Source organism: Rana temporaria, chromosome 2 (genome assembly GCF_905171775.1).
Source record: "Rana temporaria chromosome 2, aRanTem1.1, whole genome shotgun sequence".
Lineage (NCBI taxonomy): Eukaryota > Metazoa > Chordata > Amphibia > Anura > Ranidae > Rana > Rana temporaria.
In genome coordinates, this window is record NC_053490.1 from 258,213,565 (window position 1) to 258,230,331 (window position 16,767).

A 16,767-nucleotide genomic window follows, 5' to 3' on the forward strand; every position below is an offset into this window, starting at 1 on the left:
TCGAATGCGCCGTTACCCCGAAAAGGAGGCGCCCGCCCCTTCAGGGCATAGGCCTGAAGCACAACCTATCGGATCCACCTGGAAATGGTGGCCGACGAGACTGCCAGGCCCTTTCTGGGACCAGACACCGACACAAACAGTGAGTCCGACTTCCGGAACGGAGCCGTCGCCGATAAGTAAACTCGAAGGGCCCGAACCACATCCAGGGAATGCAAAATGGCCTCCTTCGGGTTCTTCGGCTGAGGACATAAAGATGGAAGAACAATGTCCTCGAAACGACCTTAGGAAGAAAAGAGGGCTGCGGGCGCAGCACCACCTTATCCTGATGGATGACCAAGTAGGGGCAGGACAAAGCCGCCAGTTCAGACACCCGTCTGATTGAAGTAATAGCTACCAGAAAAAAACCCTTTTGTGACAGAGTCAACAAAGGGATCTTCCGAATGTCCTCAAAGGGAGCTCGCTGAAGCACCGAGAGGACCAAATTCAAGTCCCATGTGGACAGTGAAGGGCGCACCGGAGGAGCCACATGGCAGACCCCCAGCACAAACGTGCGTATCAAGGAGTGTGCTGCCAAGGGACGCTAAAAGTAAAGAGCCAGAGCAGATATCTGGCTCTTGACCGTGCGAGAGCCTGATCCACTCCCCGCTGTAAGAACAGCAGAATCCGGGACACCACGTATGTACGAGGGTGCCACTTCATCTCCTCACACAGAGATGTAGGCTTTCCATGTACGATAGTAAATCTTTCGTGAAGCAGACTTCCGTGTACGTAGCATGGTAGAGATCACCGAGCCCGACAGGCCCCGGTCCTTCAGCACCTGGCTCTCAACAGCCACGCCGTTAAAGCCAGCGACTGTAAAGCAGAATGGAAGATCGGACCCTGCGACAGAAGATCTTCTCTCAGGGGTAGACGCCAGGGGACGTCTGCCAACAGACGCACCAGGTCCGCGTACCAGGAGCGGTGCGGCCAATCTGGGGCAATCAGGATTGTTGGGATCCCTTCGGCTTCCACCTTGCGCAGCAGGCGTGGAAGAAGCTTCAGAGGAGGGAAGGCGTAAATTAGGCGATAGTGACCCCAAGGGGCCACCAACGCGTCTGACGCGTCCGCCGACGGGTCTCTCGACCTGGCCACGAACCGTGGCACCTTCCGGTTGAGGCGGGACGCTAGAAGGTCCAAGTCTGGAGTGCCCCATTTTCGGCACAGACCCTGAAACACCTCCGGGTGGACCACTCCCCTTGATCCAGAGTTGTGCTACTTAGGAAGTCGGCCTGCCAATTCTGTACTCCCGGAATGTACACGGCCGATAGAGCCGGAACGGACCTTTCGGCCCACAGAAGGATGTGCGCGACTTCCATCGCTGCAGTTGAGCTCCTTGTGCCGCCCTGATGATTGACGTACGCCACGGCCATGGCGTTGTCGGCCTGGATCCTGACCGGTCGGCCCTGCAGCTCCAGGGACCACCTGGCAAGGCACAGCTTGATTGCTCGGAGTTCCAGAATATTGATCGGCAGGCGGGACTCCTCCCGAGTCCAGCGCTCCTGGGCTGACTGAGTGCCCCAAACGCCCCACCAGCCGGAGAGGCTGGCATCCGTTGTGACCACTGTCCAGCGGCACGGCAGAAAAGACTTCCCGGTCCGAAGCATAGGAGACATTAGCCACCACACCAGGGAAGACTTGACCAGATGGCTCAACTGAATCTGGTAATCCAGAGAAGACGGGAGCTTGTCCCAACGTGACAGGAATTGGGCATACGGAACCGCCTCGAATGAGGCCACCATCAGACCCAGAACCCTCATGCAGAAGCAGTCTCTGGGACGGAACTAACACTAACTTATGGAGATTCAGAAGCCAGCCGAACTCTTGGAGAGTCTGACACAAGATAGACACGTCCTCTTCTAATTCTGAGCCTGAGGAAGCTCGCAGGAGAAGGTCGTCCAGATATCCCACGATAGCGATCCCTCGCTGCCTCAGCAGGGCTAGTATCGGGGCGAGCACCTTGGTGAAAACCTGCGGTGCCGAGGCCAAGCCGAACGGGAGGGCCACAAATTGAAAGTGGCCCTCCCCGATCGCAAAGCGCAGAAACCTCTGGTGCTTTGTGCATATGGGAACATGCAGGTACGCGTCCATGATATCCAAGGACGCCAGGAAGTCCCCCTGATGGAGTGCCGTTATCACTGAGCAGATCGACTCCATCCTGAATTTTTGCACCTTGACAAAGCAATTGAGGGTCTTGAGGTCCAGGATAGGGCGGACCCCATCCTTATTGGGGACCATGAACAGATTGGAGTAAAACCCCAGAAACCGTTCCTGCAAGGGAACTGGCACAATCACCACCCTGTCCAGTAGATCCTGGACAGCCCCCGACAGGGCCTGCCGGCGAACCGGAGAAAGCTGGAGGTTGGAAGGAAAAAATCTGTTTGGGGGACAAGAGAGAAACTATCTTGTACTCCGAGGCAACCACTTCGCAGACCCAACGGTCGGACAGAAAAGACCTCCACCGAGCCGCGAATTCGCGAAGCCGGCCCCCCACCCGAGACCCGGGCGGGGGCAGACCTTCATGCGGAAGCAGGTTTGTCCGCAGGCTTGTTGGGCTTGTGGTACTAGGTGCGCTTCTGCTTCGCAGCGGGGGCCTTAGAACCTTGAGGACCTTTTCCCGCCGGGCGCATGAAAAAAAACGATTTGGGGTAGTCCTTACTTACCCTTCCCAGACTGTGGATGCCCCAAAAAGCCGTTCACCCTTAAAGGGCAAATCCACCAAAGCCTTCTTAGAGGACTGGTCCGCCGACCAACATTTAAGCCACACAAGGCTGCGCAATACCACCGCATAGGCGGAAGCCCTGGAAAGCAAGGGGAGCGTATCCAGGGCCGATTCACAGACAAATTTCAGACCCTGAACCAATTGTTCAGCCAGGTCCTTACAGGACTCGGAAGCGTCCCGTACCTCCAGCTCCTGCAGCAGGAGCTTCGCCCTTTCAGTCAAAGTCTGTGACACCAGAGTCCCGGCCAGAACCAGCCTCACTGCCGACCCCACAACAGTGATTAGGGAGCGGGCCACAGCCTCCACTCTCCTATCCTTAAATGCAGGAGCCCCTTCCACAGGCAACGTGGTGGCCTTGCTCAGTCTGGACACGGGAGGGTCCACTGACGGAGGAGAGACCCACTTTTTTTAAAAAGTCCTCCTCAAAGGGGTAACGGGTTGCAAAGTTTTTTGGAACGGCAAAAACTTTTTGCGGTGTATCCCATTCCTTGTACAACATATTGTCCAAATAAGGAACACAAGGAAACACTTTAGCGGTGCGTGGCGGTTTGCAGAACCCAAAGGGGACTGGCACGTCAGGTGCCACCGCCACATCTTCAAGTTTCAGAGTATCACGCACCGCAGAAATAAGAGCTCCAACAAATTCCTTGTCAGCAACTGACCCTGAAGCAGAGTCATCCTCACTGTCCGCGTGGGTTAAGCCTGCATCCTCTGACACTACAGAACTAGAAGCAGCAATAGCAGGGTCCGATTCTGCGTCAGAGACATCCCCAGAAGCAGGCTCAGGGAGGGGGCGCTTTTTACCCCCCTTCTGGGCACTAGCCACTTCAAACCTGGCAAGAAAAGACTCCAGGACAGCCGACATTGCCTCAACAGATGTGGCAGGGGGAGCGGCGTCAAGGGTTAACTCAGGCATTGCTGGGGAAGAAGTCCCTGGTTAAGGATCCATAATGCCCCCCCGCTGTGTCACCCTTACTGCAAAGCAGAAAAACCCCCACTGGTCACCTCCTGGCTGCTACGACAGAGTATGGGGGCCCCCTGGGAACTCACCACCCCTCCCGGTGCAGCACGAGCTGAGACAAGCCTAAGGTGTGCTGAGAAGCCGGCTGCGCTGCGTCTGTCCCCTCAGTCAGATTCGTTGTCGTCCACACGAGGCCAAACGAAATCCAAGATGGCCGCTGTATGTGTAAAAAAAACGCATAGGACCATATAAAGCGTGACTTCGGCAAAATGGCGGCCGTTGCGCATTTAAAAAGCCCAAAGTGACACAGCAGCACAGCGCAGCACAGAACACCACAAAAGACCCAGAGTGAACACACAGCCCCCTGCAGTGAACACACACAGCCCCCGCTCCGCGCCCAGGTGTACAAGAGACCCCAGAAAGCCCCCCTCGCAGCCGATACCCCATGGGAAAGGAGGGAGAGGAAATAAGGGAGAGAAGAAAGCAGGGCAAGCCCTTAGTCGACCTCCCAGGGGAAAATTCCAGCCATACCACATTACCTGAGCAAGGGGCCACTACTTACCCGTCCTGCGACCACCGGCTGGAGGTATCCCAGACAGAACCAACGTCCGCTAAACGGCATGGCTGTCGGCCAGACACACTGTGACATAGCCATAAAGACCGGTCATATGTGTGCCCTAGAACAAGATGTTCCCCGGCCGCCCCTGGAGCAACGGGGCCTGTCGTGGACGTCCCAAAGCTGAGCTTAGGGCCGGCACACGCTCGATGGCCGAACATGGGGGGACTACAAGAGTCAAGACCCAGCCTGTCACCCAGTCGGCTGTTGATAGAAGAATCACAGGATTCAAAAAATGCAGGAACAAAAAAATAAAAAGCGAGAACATCGCAAGAAAAAAATCTCCAGAGTACATGACTCCAGAGTGCCTGACCTCTCCTGTCGTTGGGCAGAAAAAAACTGAGGCTGCTAGAGCAGGGTGTGGGTTATACCCGGGGAACCACGCCCCCTGTGAGGAGCTGCACTAAAGGAAAGGTTGTTAACACTTTAAGTGCTGTAATTCTGCCTAACTCTCCTGGAAGGAAGCGAATATAACCCTACACAAAGGATGCTGTGTCCGTCCATGAACCAAAGAGAAACAAATACTTCAACAGGGTACAGTACATTCAACTTTGTACTGCGACACGGCGCATAAATACACTACAATAGAGTTCCAAGCATACAAATAAAATTACATTCGCCCTGCGGTATGATGCCTAATGTGTTGCGCAGAGTAATAATACCCCGAAACATCACATGCATGACGCTTCATTACCCCGAAAGCATTAACTAAAAACATGTTACTAGCAAGTCATACAACCTTTTAGACAAATTGCATTTCAACAGGCAACGGGTGTGATGAGGGTTGGGGGGGGGGGGGTAGGGGGGAATAAGATTTCACAGGCCCAAAGCTTTATTGAAATGCCAAAGGGTACATGGGGGGAGGGGGGCAAGGGGAAAGCTTCAGACCTCCTCTTCCTCCTTAAAGTCAATCAAGTTATAGGGCCATATTCTGAGAGAAGTTACGATGGAGTATCTCGGGATACTCCATCGTATCTCTCTTTTTTGGCCCGTGTATCTATGCGACTGATTTTTAGAATCATTTTCGCATAGATACACTTAAGATCCGCCATGTATAAGTCACTCACACTGTCGGATCTTAAATGTAATTGCGCCGCCCGCCGCTAGATGGCATTTACGTGAAGGTATCATTTGTTTATGCAAATGAGCCTGCTACGCCGATTCCCGAACGATTTTGCATCGCGTACCCGTCGCTAACGTCGTTTGCGTAAGCGGAAACTTACTCCTGCTATATGAGGAGTAAGTTTCCGCATGTCCCACGTAGGCCTTTTACGGTCCGCGTCGTGTTTTTCCGTCGGCTACGTCGTTTCCCTAAGTCGTTCTTGAATACGACTTTACGTCAATGACGCACACGTCGGCGTCATTGACGTTTTCCGCCGAGAACTGGAGCATGCGCACTGGGCTTTTTTAAGCCCGGCGCATGCGCAGTTAATTAGAATCGGGGGCGCGCTTAATTTGAATAGAAGCCGCCCCCTTGAAGATGCGCGTGGCTACGCCGGGCCATTTACACTCCGCCGCCCCAAACTACGGAGCAAGTGTTTGGGGAATACAGCACTTGCTCCTGTAGTTTGGGGCGGCGGAGTGTAAATGCCTTACGCGCCGCCCGCGGACATTTACAGAGAATATGGGCCATAGTCTCTGAGCAGACTGACAGTCCTCGATGAATATCCTCTCCCGCTGGTGAATGAGGCTCTTTCTGGCACACCATAAAGTGTGCTTAACGCAACCCAGCACCCGCCAGCACTGTCAATGTCCTCCTGTGAATGAGTTCCACAGAAGAGTCCATTCAACACACCAAAGTGTGTGATGGCAGTCTGTGGCACAAATAGCTGGATTCAAGTATCCCGCAGCATCTTTGCGGCGGCGTAGCGTATCGTATTTACACTACACCGCCGTAAGTTAGCTAGGCAAGTACTGTATTCACAAAGTACTTGCCTGCTAAGTTACGGCGGCGTAACGTAAATGCGGCGGGCGTAATTGCGCCTAATTCAAATTAGGCTGAGGGGGCGTGTTTTATGTTAATGGAGGGTGACCTGACGTGATTGACGTTTTTACGAACGGCGCATGCGCCGTCCGTGTACATATCCCAGTGTGCATTGCGGCAAAGTAGGCTGCAAGGACATATTGGTTTCGACGTGGACGTAAATTAGGTCCAGCCCTATTCACGGATGACTTACGCAAATGGCGTAATATTTTCAAATTTCGACACGGGAACGACGGCCATACTTAACATTGGCTACGCCACCTAGGGGGCATGTTTATCTTTAGGCGGCCTATCTCTTACGGAAATGGCGTATCTTTACTGCGACGGGCGGACGTACGTTCGTGAATAGGCGTATCTAGTGATTTACATATTCTACGCCGAACGCAATGGGAGCGCCACCTAGCGGCCAGCCTAAATACTGCACCCTAAGATAGGACGGCGCAAGCCGTCGTATCTTAGATAGGTTTAAGTGTATCTCAGTTTGAGAATACACTAAAACTTAGGTCGGCGCAGATTCTGAGTTAGGTCGGCGTATCACTCTTACTGAATCTAGCTAAAAGTCTTTAAGTTCAGGTTCTAAGGCCCTCAACAGGCCCTGTGCAAAGGGTCACTCCCAGAAAACATGCAAAGCAGTATCCTCCTGGATGATACAAAAAGGGCAGTGCCTGTATCTGCACAGGTGTCAGAGAAACATATTATAAAGAAACATATTATACTTTGAACACTAGATGGCAGCAAAGTTGACAGTGAGAGCTGTCAGAGAAACCTTTAGCTGCAGACTGGTCGTCGCATGACATGCACCACATGACTTCCACAAGACTTCCTGGCTGCCTATAAAAGTTGAGCAAGTGCTCAGAGGAATTGCTGGTTTGTCTTCCACTTCCTGTACCTGAGTTCCTGTTTCCTGTTGATTGATTACCTGCTGTGACCCAGATTGACCCTGACCTACAATGGTCTTCTCCTGGACCCAACCTCGGCTTGTTTTACAGACTTTGTTCCTGTCTCCTTTGCCTTGACCTTCTGCTTGTGACCCAGTCTTGTCTCCTGTCTCCAGTGCCTTGACCCCCAGCCTGTGACCTGGATTGTCTGTTTACCGGTGTTTGATCCTCAGCCTGCTCCGGACTTTCTACCCGACTTCTCCTGCTGGATCCTGATACCCTCGGTCCCTGCTCCAGTTCTACAGGACTTCCACGCAAGCTCTTCCCTACCTGCTGGTAGCTTGTGCCTCTTTGTGCCATCCACCCTCTGTACCACCTCCAGGGGGCGGACTGCACTTAGTCGCAACAGAGTGCCGCTCTCGGCATCTTGGCCTTGGTGAGTACCCTATTCTGTTAACAGGTTTCTGGCATGCACGAATGTCCTGAGCGACAACCCACCTTAGATTGCCAACCATGGCCAGTCTATTTTCCTTTTGAAAGGCCAAAGGCGTGTGAAACACACCCAAAAACTCCACCCGGTGCGAAAAAAGTGCACACGCATAAAGAGTGACACAAAACGTGCAACGGGTGTCCTCCACTAGGAAGGACCTTACCCTGATCCCCCGTGGGCATTAGGCTTCTGACGGGGACTGAGGTACTCACTAGGTCCATCTGGCCGAGACCAGACTGACCCCTTTCTTTGGAGGTTTGGAGGGTCTGCCTAAGTACTCAGTGGGACTCCCTCGAAGGGAGACCCCATGAGAGAGGGTGAACTAAGCCAGAAGGCCATTACCACCCCCTCCCAAGATGTTCAGAGTAGGCCCGAAGACCCACACCCTACTAATCACACAGTGACAAAACGCGTAACACAGTCAACAAAAAAGTACAAAAGTGACAAACACGGGGATAAAATAAATAGAAAGTGGGGAGAAGGAAGGTGGGAGAAGTGAAAGTGGCCATTGTGCAATACAATGGCCGGTCCTTTGGCCAGGAATCAAAAAATCCTCTTGTCCTAGCCAAAAAGCTATAGTAGAGTAAATCTTCACATTCCTGTGATTGTCTGTGTTCAAACATGAGGCATTAGGCAGGTCAGTACACATCCTTCATAGTGAGGGGAACTGACACTTACTGTGAAAACACTACATATTTTTTTTCTGTTGAAAAGCCTGTGGCGTGCAAAACACAACCCAAAAACTCCACCCGGTGCAGGGAAAAATGTGCACACACATATAGAGTGACATCACAAAAAACTGCGACGGGTGCATACGTCAGTGGTCCTCCGAAGAGGACCCGTCTCTGATCCCCGGGGCGTTAGGCTCCTGACAGGGACTAGAGTTACTGTGGTCCATACAGCCGAAGCCATATGGACCCATCTTGGTCCAAGCAGCCGAAGCCACAAGGACCCAACATCCTCAGAGGGACTGCCGAAACAGAACCCTCCTCGGTGAGGCTCCCCCGAAGGGAGACCCCATGAGAGCCGGTGAACCTAACCAGAAGGCCGAGTCCACCAACTCCCAAGACTTTCAGAGACCGGCCCGAGGACCAGCACCCTACTCGCCACACATAAAGTGCCAAGCACCAAACAAAAAAAGTGACAAAACAAACAAACACGGGGAAAAATAAAAAAGGAAAGTGGGGAGAAGGAAGATGGGAGAGTGAGGTAAAGTGACCAATGTGCAATACATTGGCCGGCCCTCCGGCCAGGAAACAAAAATTCCTCTGGTCCTAGCCAAAAGGCCCGGCCCTAGAGGCAGGTGTGAAAAGTGTGTTGTGGAAATCAGTGACCTGAAGGTGCCACACGATGAGTGCCCCTCAAACACTTGTGCAATGTATGGCACCCCTGGACTGCCACTCCAGGGGGACAATCTCCACAGGCTTTTCAACGGTCCCTAGTCCCCGGTCCGGACCAGCAGCACCCTTCCCAGCCAGGAAGGTGGGAGAAGAGGTCGGGGAGAGCCCACCTAAGCAGGCTCTACCCACAACCCCTATCTCTCCCACCTAATCACATTCTGGAAGTACTACCCGCTCCTTCCCGGTTAAAGGAGAAGCAAGGGTTCCCTCCAGAACAACTGACTGGGGCAGATACCACCAAATCCAGGCCAACGGCCAGGGACCCGGCCTCTTGGCTTTGACCTCATGCCTCTCTGTCCCGATCAGAAGGCTTCCACCTCCACGCCAACAGGCTTAGCGTCCGCCGACTGCCATCCCTTTCCCCCTGCCACAGGGTACCGGGGACAGTCAGCTTAGCACCACCTATTGGCAACTGATGATCTTAGCCAAAAGGGTGAAAACACTACATATCCCCCAATCTCTGGGACTCTCTGTCAAGTGCTCTGCAGGTGAGAGCTAAACTGAAATTAGATTGAAAAACAGACAAAAAACAGGCGATTGAGCAATTAACAGAGAGCTCATCAGTCAGTCTTTCATCGCTTTAGCACTCTGACATTTACATTTATGATACAACACAGAGGAATGGATTGGACTTTATGTAACCCAGAATAAGATGTTGTCTGTGCCTTTGACAAATGGAAACATGGACATAGGGGACGCAATCAGCCCTGACACTGAAAACTGAAGCCACAATATGTAAGCCCATCACTGCAAATTAAGACAAACAAATCACACAGAAAATATAACTACTTTTAACTACCTAGTAAAAATATGGGGGAAAACGCCTCTGCGTCTTATGGAGCAAATATTGACCAGGCATTGACCCCCGCCACCATGTTATTACCGCCAGAAGAGCGGAGGACAGACATCCCAAGCCCCCATGAGCATTGGGCGATCTCCCACTGGGCCTTTCACTCAGACAGAAGACAGAGCACCCAGAGCGGCCGAATGGAGTATGGCCACGGCGGCCGCTCGGGCTGCTCTGTCTTCTGTCAGGCGAATTTGATGACGTCAGGTCAGGCTGCATTTATGGGACTGGTGAGACTGCATCTATGGGACTGGTGAGGCTGAATTTTTTTGGCACAGGTTGGGCTGCATTTAATGGGCACTGGTAAATATTTTAGTACACCATTCGGCTCAGAATATTTTTTTTCCCCTTGTTTTTCTCCTCTAAAACATAGGTGTGTCTTATGGAGTGAAAAACACGGTACCTAAACTGCTGACCGCAAGACCGGTCCCCACCGCTCCTGCACAACCCCCCCCCCACCCACGTGCCAGTGGTCTTGTGAATTGACTGTTCCTGACCTCATCATGCCCATAGACCATCTCTGGACATGAGGATGGCAGGAACAATCAACTGCTGGACATGGGGGAGTGTGGTTTTCAGAGGATTGAAGGGCCAGGTAAGTACAGCTTTCTCTTGCGCCCCTAGACTAAAAAAGCAGTTAACCCATGCAGTGCGGGCACAGCCCTACTGCAAGTGAGAATGAAGTTTTTTCATGGAGTTCTGCTTCAACAGATGGATGGTTGCTACTAGATACTAACATTCACCATATCACCCGGCTGCCAGTTCTCCATATAGTACTCTCAGAGACAATGAACAGTCATTTGCTTTGTTTTTGTTTATTTGGGGGATATAACTTGGTTGGGGAAATCTATGGGATGCCCACAGAACAGATCACTTTGCCATCATGTTTAAAGTATTAGTTAAATGAATTGAGCTTTTGAAGTACTGATAGACTAATATTCACAGTCACTTTCCCTGCATAAACTCCTTTAGGCCATTACTCCTCCTCTGCATCAACTCCTGCAGACTATTGCTCCCAGGACTCCTCTCCTCTTGCACAAAACTTCCCTGTGAACTATTAGACTTTACGCCTCATCATCTTTACTTTACACCAAGGATTACTCTAAATAATCCTAGATGCTTGCGGACTTGCTGAACTGCATTACCCCTTCTTAAAGCCTAATTATTTAGCAGCTTGCATTAGTTGGTGGACTACTGATCCCAGCCAGCATGACTTTCAAATCTTGTGCCCGCAGGCCACATTGATTTGACACAAAACCCCACAGTCTTTCCTCTAGCTTTGAACCCAGCTCCCGTGGCATGCCTCTTCCAGATATCCACTGTGCCTCACTCACCGACCTTCTCCTGCCCCGAATCCATGGTGAAGAACTTAAAGCGGATCTCCACTCTAAAGTGAAGTCCCGCTGATCGGAACCCTCCCCCCCTCCGGTGTCACATTTGACACCTTTCAGGGGGGAGGGGGGTGCAGATACCTGTCTACAGACAGGTATCTGCACCCACTTACGGCCCTACGATGCGGGCAAAAGACGGGATTTTTTCCTTACTTCCCATCCGTCCCCCGTTGTATGCTGTTAACACTCGGCTCCCAGCACACAGCGGGAGCCAATCGGCGGGCGCATCGCGACTCGCGCATGCGCCGTAGGGAACCGGGCAGTGAAGCCGGAGCGCTTCACTTCCTGGTTCCCTCACCGTGGATGGAGGGGGGAGCAGCAGGGTGACGAGCGATCGCTCGTCATCTGCTGCGGACGACGCTGGACTCCAGGACAGGTAAGTGTCCTTATATTAAAAGTCAGCAGCTGCAGTATTTGTAGCTGCTGGCTTTTAATATATTTTTTTAGTGGCACATCCGCTTTAACCGGACATGCGTTCCAATGACTTCTCCAGCCCCTCTGTTCCAGGACACCTCTTCCATGACCGTGTAAGGACGAGGCTCCCTCCCAGCTCCCGGCCTCCTCCGCTGAGGAGGGCACCCCCAGATGGGGATGGGCATCCTGCTGTGATCTAGCACTCCATTCTTCACGTCCCCCAGCCGACAACTACCCTCCAGTGGGCTGGACCTGAGCTTATCAAGGAGTCCTGCCCCCTGCCAATTCCAATTGGTGATTGGTCAGGGCTCCTCACATGAGCTCCCTGTCACTCCAGATCCCAGCCCTGCCCCCCTGCCAGAACATTCTCCCTGGAAGCAGGGGAAGCGCCCAAGAACTGAAGCAAAGGTGGTCACACCCACTGCTGCACTAACCACTCCCTGCCCCCAGATCAAAACAAGCAGGCCTAGCACTTTGATGCGAGTTGAGGTCCATAGACCTCAGGTTTACAAAAGCATTCGCTGAAATAATGGCGAAATTGCGGTAAAATCGTGGCAAAATTGTGCGACTTTCAAGTCGTGGCAGTGTGGAAGGGGCCTAATGTAAACAAGGCAGATTGCAATTTTAACAGAAGAGAAGGCATGGATCATGTGTCTGCAAAGCGGATACATGGGTACATGTCTTCCCCAAATAAAAATACCTCCCACACTATAAAAAAACACAGGTTAGGCACAGGGTTAGCCCTTTGATCACCACTGATGTTAACTCCTTTCCCAGCCAGAGTCATTACTACAGTGAAAGTGCATATTTTTAACACTGATCACTGTATTCGTGTCACTGGTTCCCAAAAAAGTGTCAAGTGTCTGATTTTCCGCCGCAAAATCGCAGTACCACTATAAATTAACACTTCTAGTCACATAGAGAGGTGCAAAATCCAAGGCGCACCTTCAGGCTTTCCAAGGGCATACATTAATCACATCATTTCATGACCACTTATCACATTTTTGGAGGCCTGGAGCACCAGGACAACGGAAACACCCGCAAATGACAACATTTTGGAAAGCAAACACCCCAAGGCATTTTCTAAGTGGCATTGTGAGTTTTTTTTAAAAAATGTATTTTGTACACAAAATTGTCAAGTAATAAGATATTTCTAACACAAAGCATGAGTATACTTCAAAATACATCCCAAAACACATTATGCTGCTCCTCCCAAGTATGGGTATACTACTACATGTGTAAGACCTTTACAATGTTTGGACTGAATATATACCTGACATTGCATTTTCAATCACTAAAATCAACCAAATATGTATAGAAAACAATGTACTGTAATAGTCACCTCTGAACAAGTGATCAGGGAATATAGTATAGTGCAGGGTTTGACAAATTTGCTTGGAATCTAGGAGCCAGCTAAAAAAGTTAGGAGCCAGAAAAAGCGCCCTGTCCCGCCAAGCTCACGCGCAGAAGCAAACGCATACGTGAGTAGCGTCCGCATATGTAAATGGTATTCAAACCACACATGTGAGGTATCGCCGCGATCGTTACATTGAGAGCAATAATTCTAGCTCTAGACCCCTCTGTAACTCAAAACATGCAACCTGTAGTATTTTTTAAATGTCGCCTATGGAGATTTTAAAGGGTAAAAGTTTGTCGGCATTCCACGAGCGGACGCAATTTTGAAGCATGACATGTTGGGTATCAATTTACTCGGCGTAACATTATCTTTCACAATATAAAAAAAAATTGGGATAACTTTACTGTTGTCTTATTTTTTAATTAAACAAAGTGTATTTTTTCCCCAAAAAAGTGCGCTTGTAAGATCGCTGCGCAAATACGGTGTGACAAAGTATTGCAACGATCGCCATTTTATTCTCCAGGGTGTTAGAATAAAAAAATATATATAATGTTTTGGGGGTCCTAATTAGAGGGAAGGAGATGGCAGTGAAAAAACAAATTAGAGCTGCTGTTTTACTTGTAATGCCAACGGCCACCACCACATGGCGCCAAGTCACAGAAGGAAGCTTGGGCCTTCACAAGGCAGCAAAGCCGCGGCCTCAATCACCGGCCGTCGCGGGCCCGCAGCGATCATGCGGCGTGGGAGCGCAAGGAGACACAGGATCCTTTGCCTCCGTGCGTCCCCACCTCGCGATAGCAGCGGGCCCGCGACGGCCGGTAATTGAGGCCGCAAAGCTGCGACCTCAATTACCGGTGGGCGTGGGCGCCAGGTCACAATTTCTTGTCGCAATTGCGACCGGGCGCCCGTATTTTGTCGAGCCCTGGTATAGTGTAGCTTCACCTACAGCAGTCCCTGTTTTAAAAAGCAAAACAGGCCTAATCTACTGGTACTCAGCTGAACCTATAGCAACAATACTATATTCACTGGCCAGGAAGTACAGGAGGCTGAAAAGAGAGCAAACAAAAGAGTACCTATGGTTCCAGTAGTGCAGTTGTCCGCAGAGAATGGGTGGAATACAGATTATTCAGGAACAAAGTCAGTGGGACATGCAAATGAGTCAGTACTAATGCCAAGGAATGGTCAAGTCGGCAGCCAAAAACAATTAACAGGCCAGGGTCAGTTCAGGCGGCATGCAGACACATGGTCAGTAAGCAAGGAAAAGATCAATCCAGGCGTCAAGCAGACACATGGTCGATAAACAAGCTGGGGTCAGTTCAGACAGAAGGCAGAGATGTGGCCATATGCAGGTAAAAGATCATTCCAGGCAGTACGTAGAAACATGGTCAATTAACAGGCCAGGGTATGTTCAGGCAGCATGCAGAGATGTTGTCAGTATGCAGGCAAAAGATTAGTGCAGGTGGCAGGCAGAAATATGGTTGATTATCAAGCCAGGGTCAGTTCAGACCAGGCAGAGGCATGGTCATTATTCAGGCAAAGGGTCAGTCCAGGCAGCAGGTAGAAAGGTGGTTGAGAAAACAGACAAAGTACACAGGACATCAGATACAGGCAACATGCGGGTAATCAGAAATAGGAGAGAGACCCTCCCCATACCTTCACTAAAATCGTAGTGAGGTATGATAGCAATGGAAGAAATCAACTATGAAGAGACTTGGTTGACTGCATCAGAATAAAGGTTTTCAGGTGCAGATAGGTATATACAGGGTACGTTGCAGTTTGCAAGTGGTTTCCAGGATTATAGATGAACTGATTAGCCATAACCACTGTATTTTTATTTTTCAACCAGATGGTCACAGAGGCGATCAAAGACTAGATCGCCTTTGATCGCCTCTATGGCCTTGGAGGACCAGAGCGGCGTCATGATGTCACTTTCGGTCCAGGGTGGCAGTAAATTTTTTTTAAAGCAAAAGATTTTTTAAAAAAAAGTTGTTAGTTCTTTTGCTTTTAAAGGTAAAGGAGAGATTTGGGTTCTTTTTGACCCAAGATCGCTCCACATAGAGGACCTGTCATCCTTATTTATATTACATGGGATGTTTATCCTTATAAAAGAGATGACTGTCCATGTAATAGGAATAAAAGTGATAAAAAAAATAAAAATAAAAGGTACAGTGTATTAAAAAAATAAAAATAAAATTACCACTTAAGACCCGGACCAATATGCAAGTAAAGGATGGAAAAAAGTACCGCTCCAAGCCCTGCGACCTATGCTGTGCTCCCGCCCTGTAGCACTGACAGGTGCAGACTCTGCGCTGATTCGTGGAAAAAAAAGATGATTAAAGTGGTTGTAAACTCACTTTTTTTACTTTTGCCTACAGGTAAGCCTATAATAAGGCTTACCTGTAGGTATAAAGAATATCTCCTAAACCTGTACGGTTTAGGAGATATTCCCCTCGCAATGCGCCGCTGATTGCAGCGGCACATGCACAGGGGGGATCCTCGGCTGAAGGGCCGGCCCCGCCGACCCATGCCGGAATGAAATCTCCCGCGCATGCGCGGGAGTGATGTCATCGCCGCTCCAGCCAATCACAGCGCTGGAGCGGCGATACCCGAAAGACACGCTCGGCGTGGACCAGGTAAGTTCCCTACCTTGTTCCGAGGTAAGTATTTCATAATGAGCTAATATGCGGTGCATACTAGCTCATTATGGCTTTTGCCTTGCAGGTGTAAAAAAAAAAAAATATATGTATATGCGGGTTTACAACCGCTTTATGCATCTATCCATGATGTGAAACATGTCAGCCTTTCCCCCCCCCCTGCATCCACTTCCCACCATTGATTGCAGTGTTGCATGAATTTTTGGATGTTATACAGCTTTGGATTTTATCCTTTGTTCGTTTTGTTTCAAAAAATCAGAGTGTGGCAGTCCAGGATAATTTCTTTTTTCCATGCAAGTAAAGGACCTGGCCCCTTTTTGTGATTCGGTACTGCGTCGCTTTAACCGACAATTGCGCGGTCGTGTGACGTAGCTCCCAAACAAAATTGGCGTTCTTTTTTTCCCACAAATAGAGTTTTCTTGTGGTGGTATTTGATCACCTCTGCGGTTTTTATTTGTTGTGCTATAAACAAAAATAGAGCGACAAATTTAAAAAAAAAATGCAATATTTTTACTTTTTGCTATAATAAATATGCCCAAAAAATATATATATTTTTTTCTTGCCTAAGTTTAGGCCCATACGTATTCTTCTACATATTTTTGGTAAAAAAAAAAATCTCAATAAGCGTTTATTGATTAGTTTGCGCAAAATTTATAGTATTTACAAAACGGGATAGTTTTATGGCATTTTTATTAATATTTTTTTTTTTTTACTATTAATGGTGGCGATCAGCTTTTTTTTTCCTGACTGCGACATTATGGTGGACACATCTAACACTTTTGACGCATTTTTGGGACCATTGTCATTTTCACAGCGAAAAGTGCTATAAAAATGCACTGATTACTGTGAAAATGACAGTGGCAGTGAAGGGGTTAACCAGGAGGTGGTGCTGTAGGGGTTAAGTGTGATCTAAGGGAGTGTTCTTACTGTGAAGGGGGCGTGGCTGTGCGTGTGACGTCACTGATCGTCGTTCCCTAACACAGGGAACAGACGATCACTGACAGCCACACTAGGAAG

The 16,767-nt window shown here is 49.9% G+C and overlaps 1 protein-coding gene across 5 annotated transcripts in view; it reads right to left on the reverse strand.

Annotated features, from left to right (window-relative positions):
• TEX14 (testis expressed 14, intercellular bridge forming factor) overlaps window positions 1–16,767 on the reverse strand; it is a 639,745-nt gene that overhangs the window by 523,088 nt on the left and 99,890 nt on the right. The window lies entirely within an intron of this gene.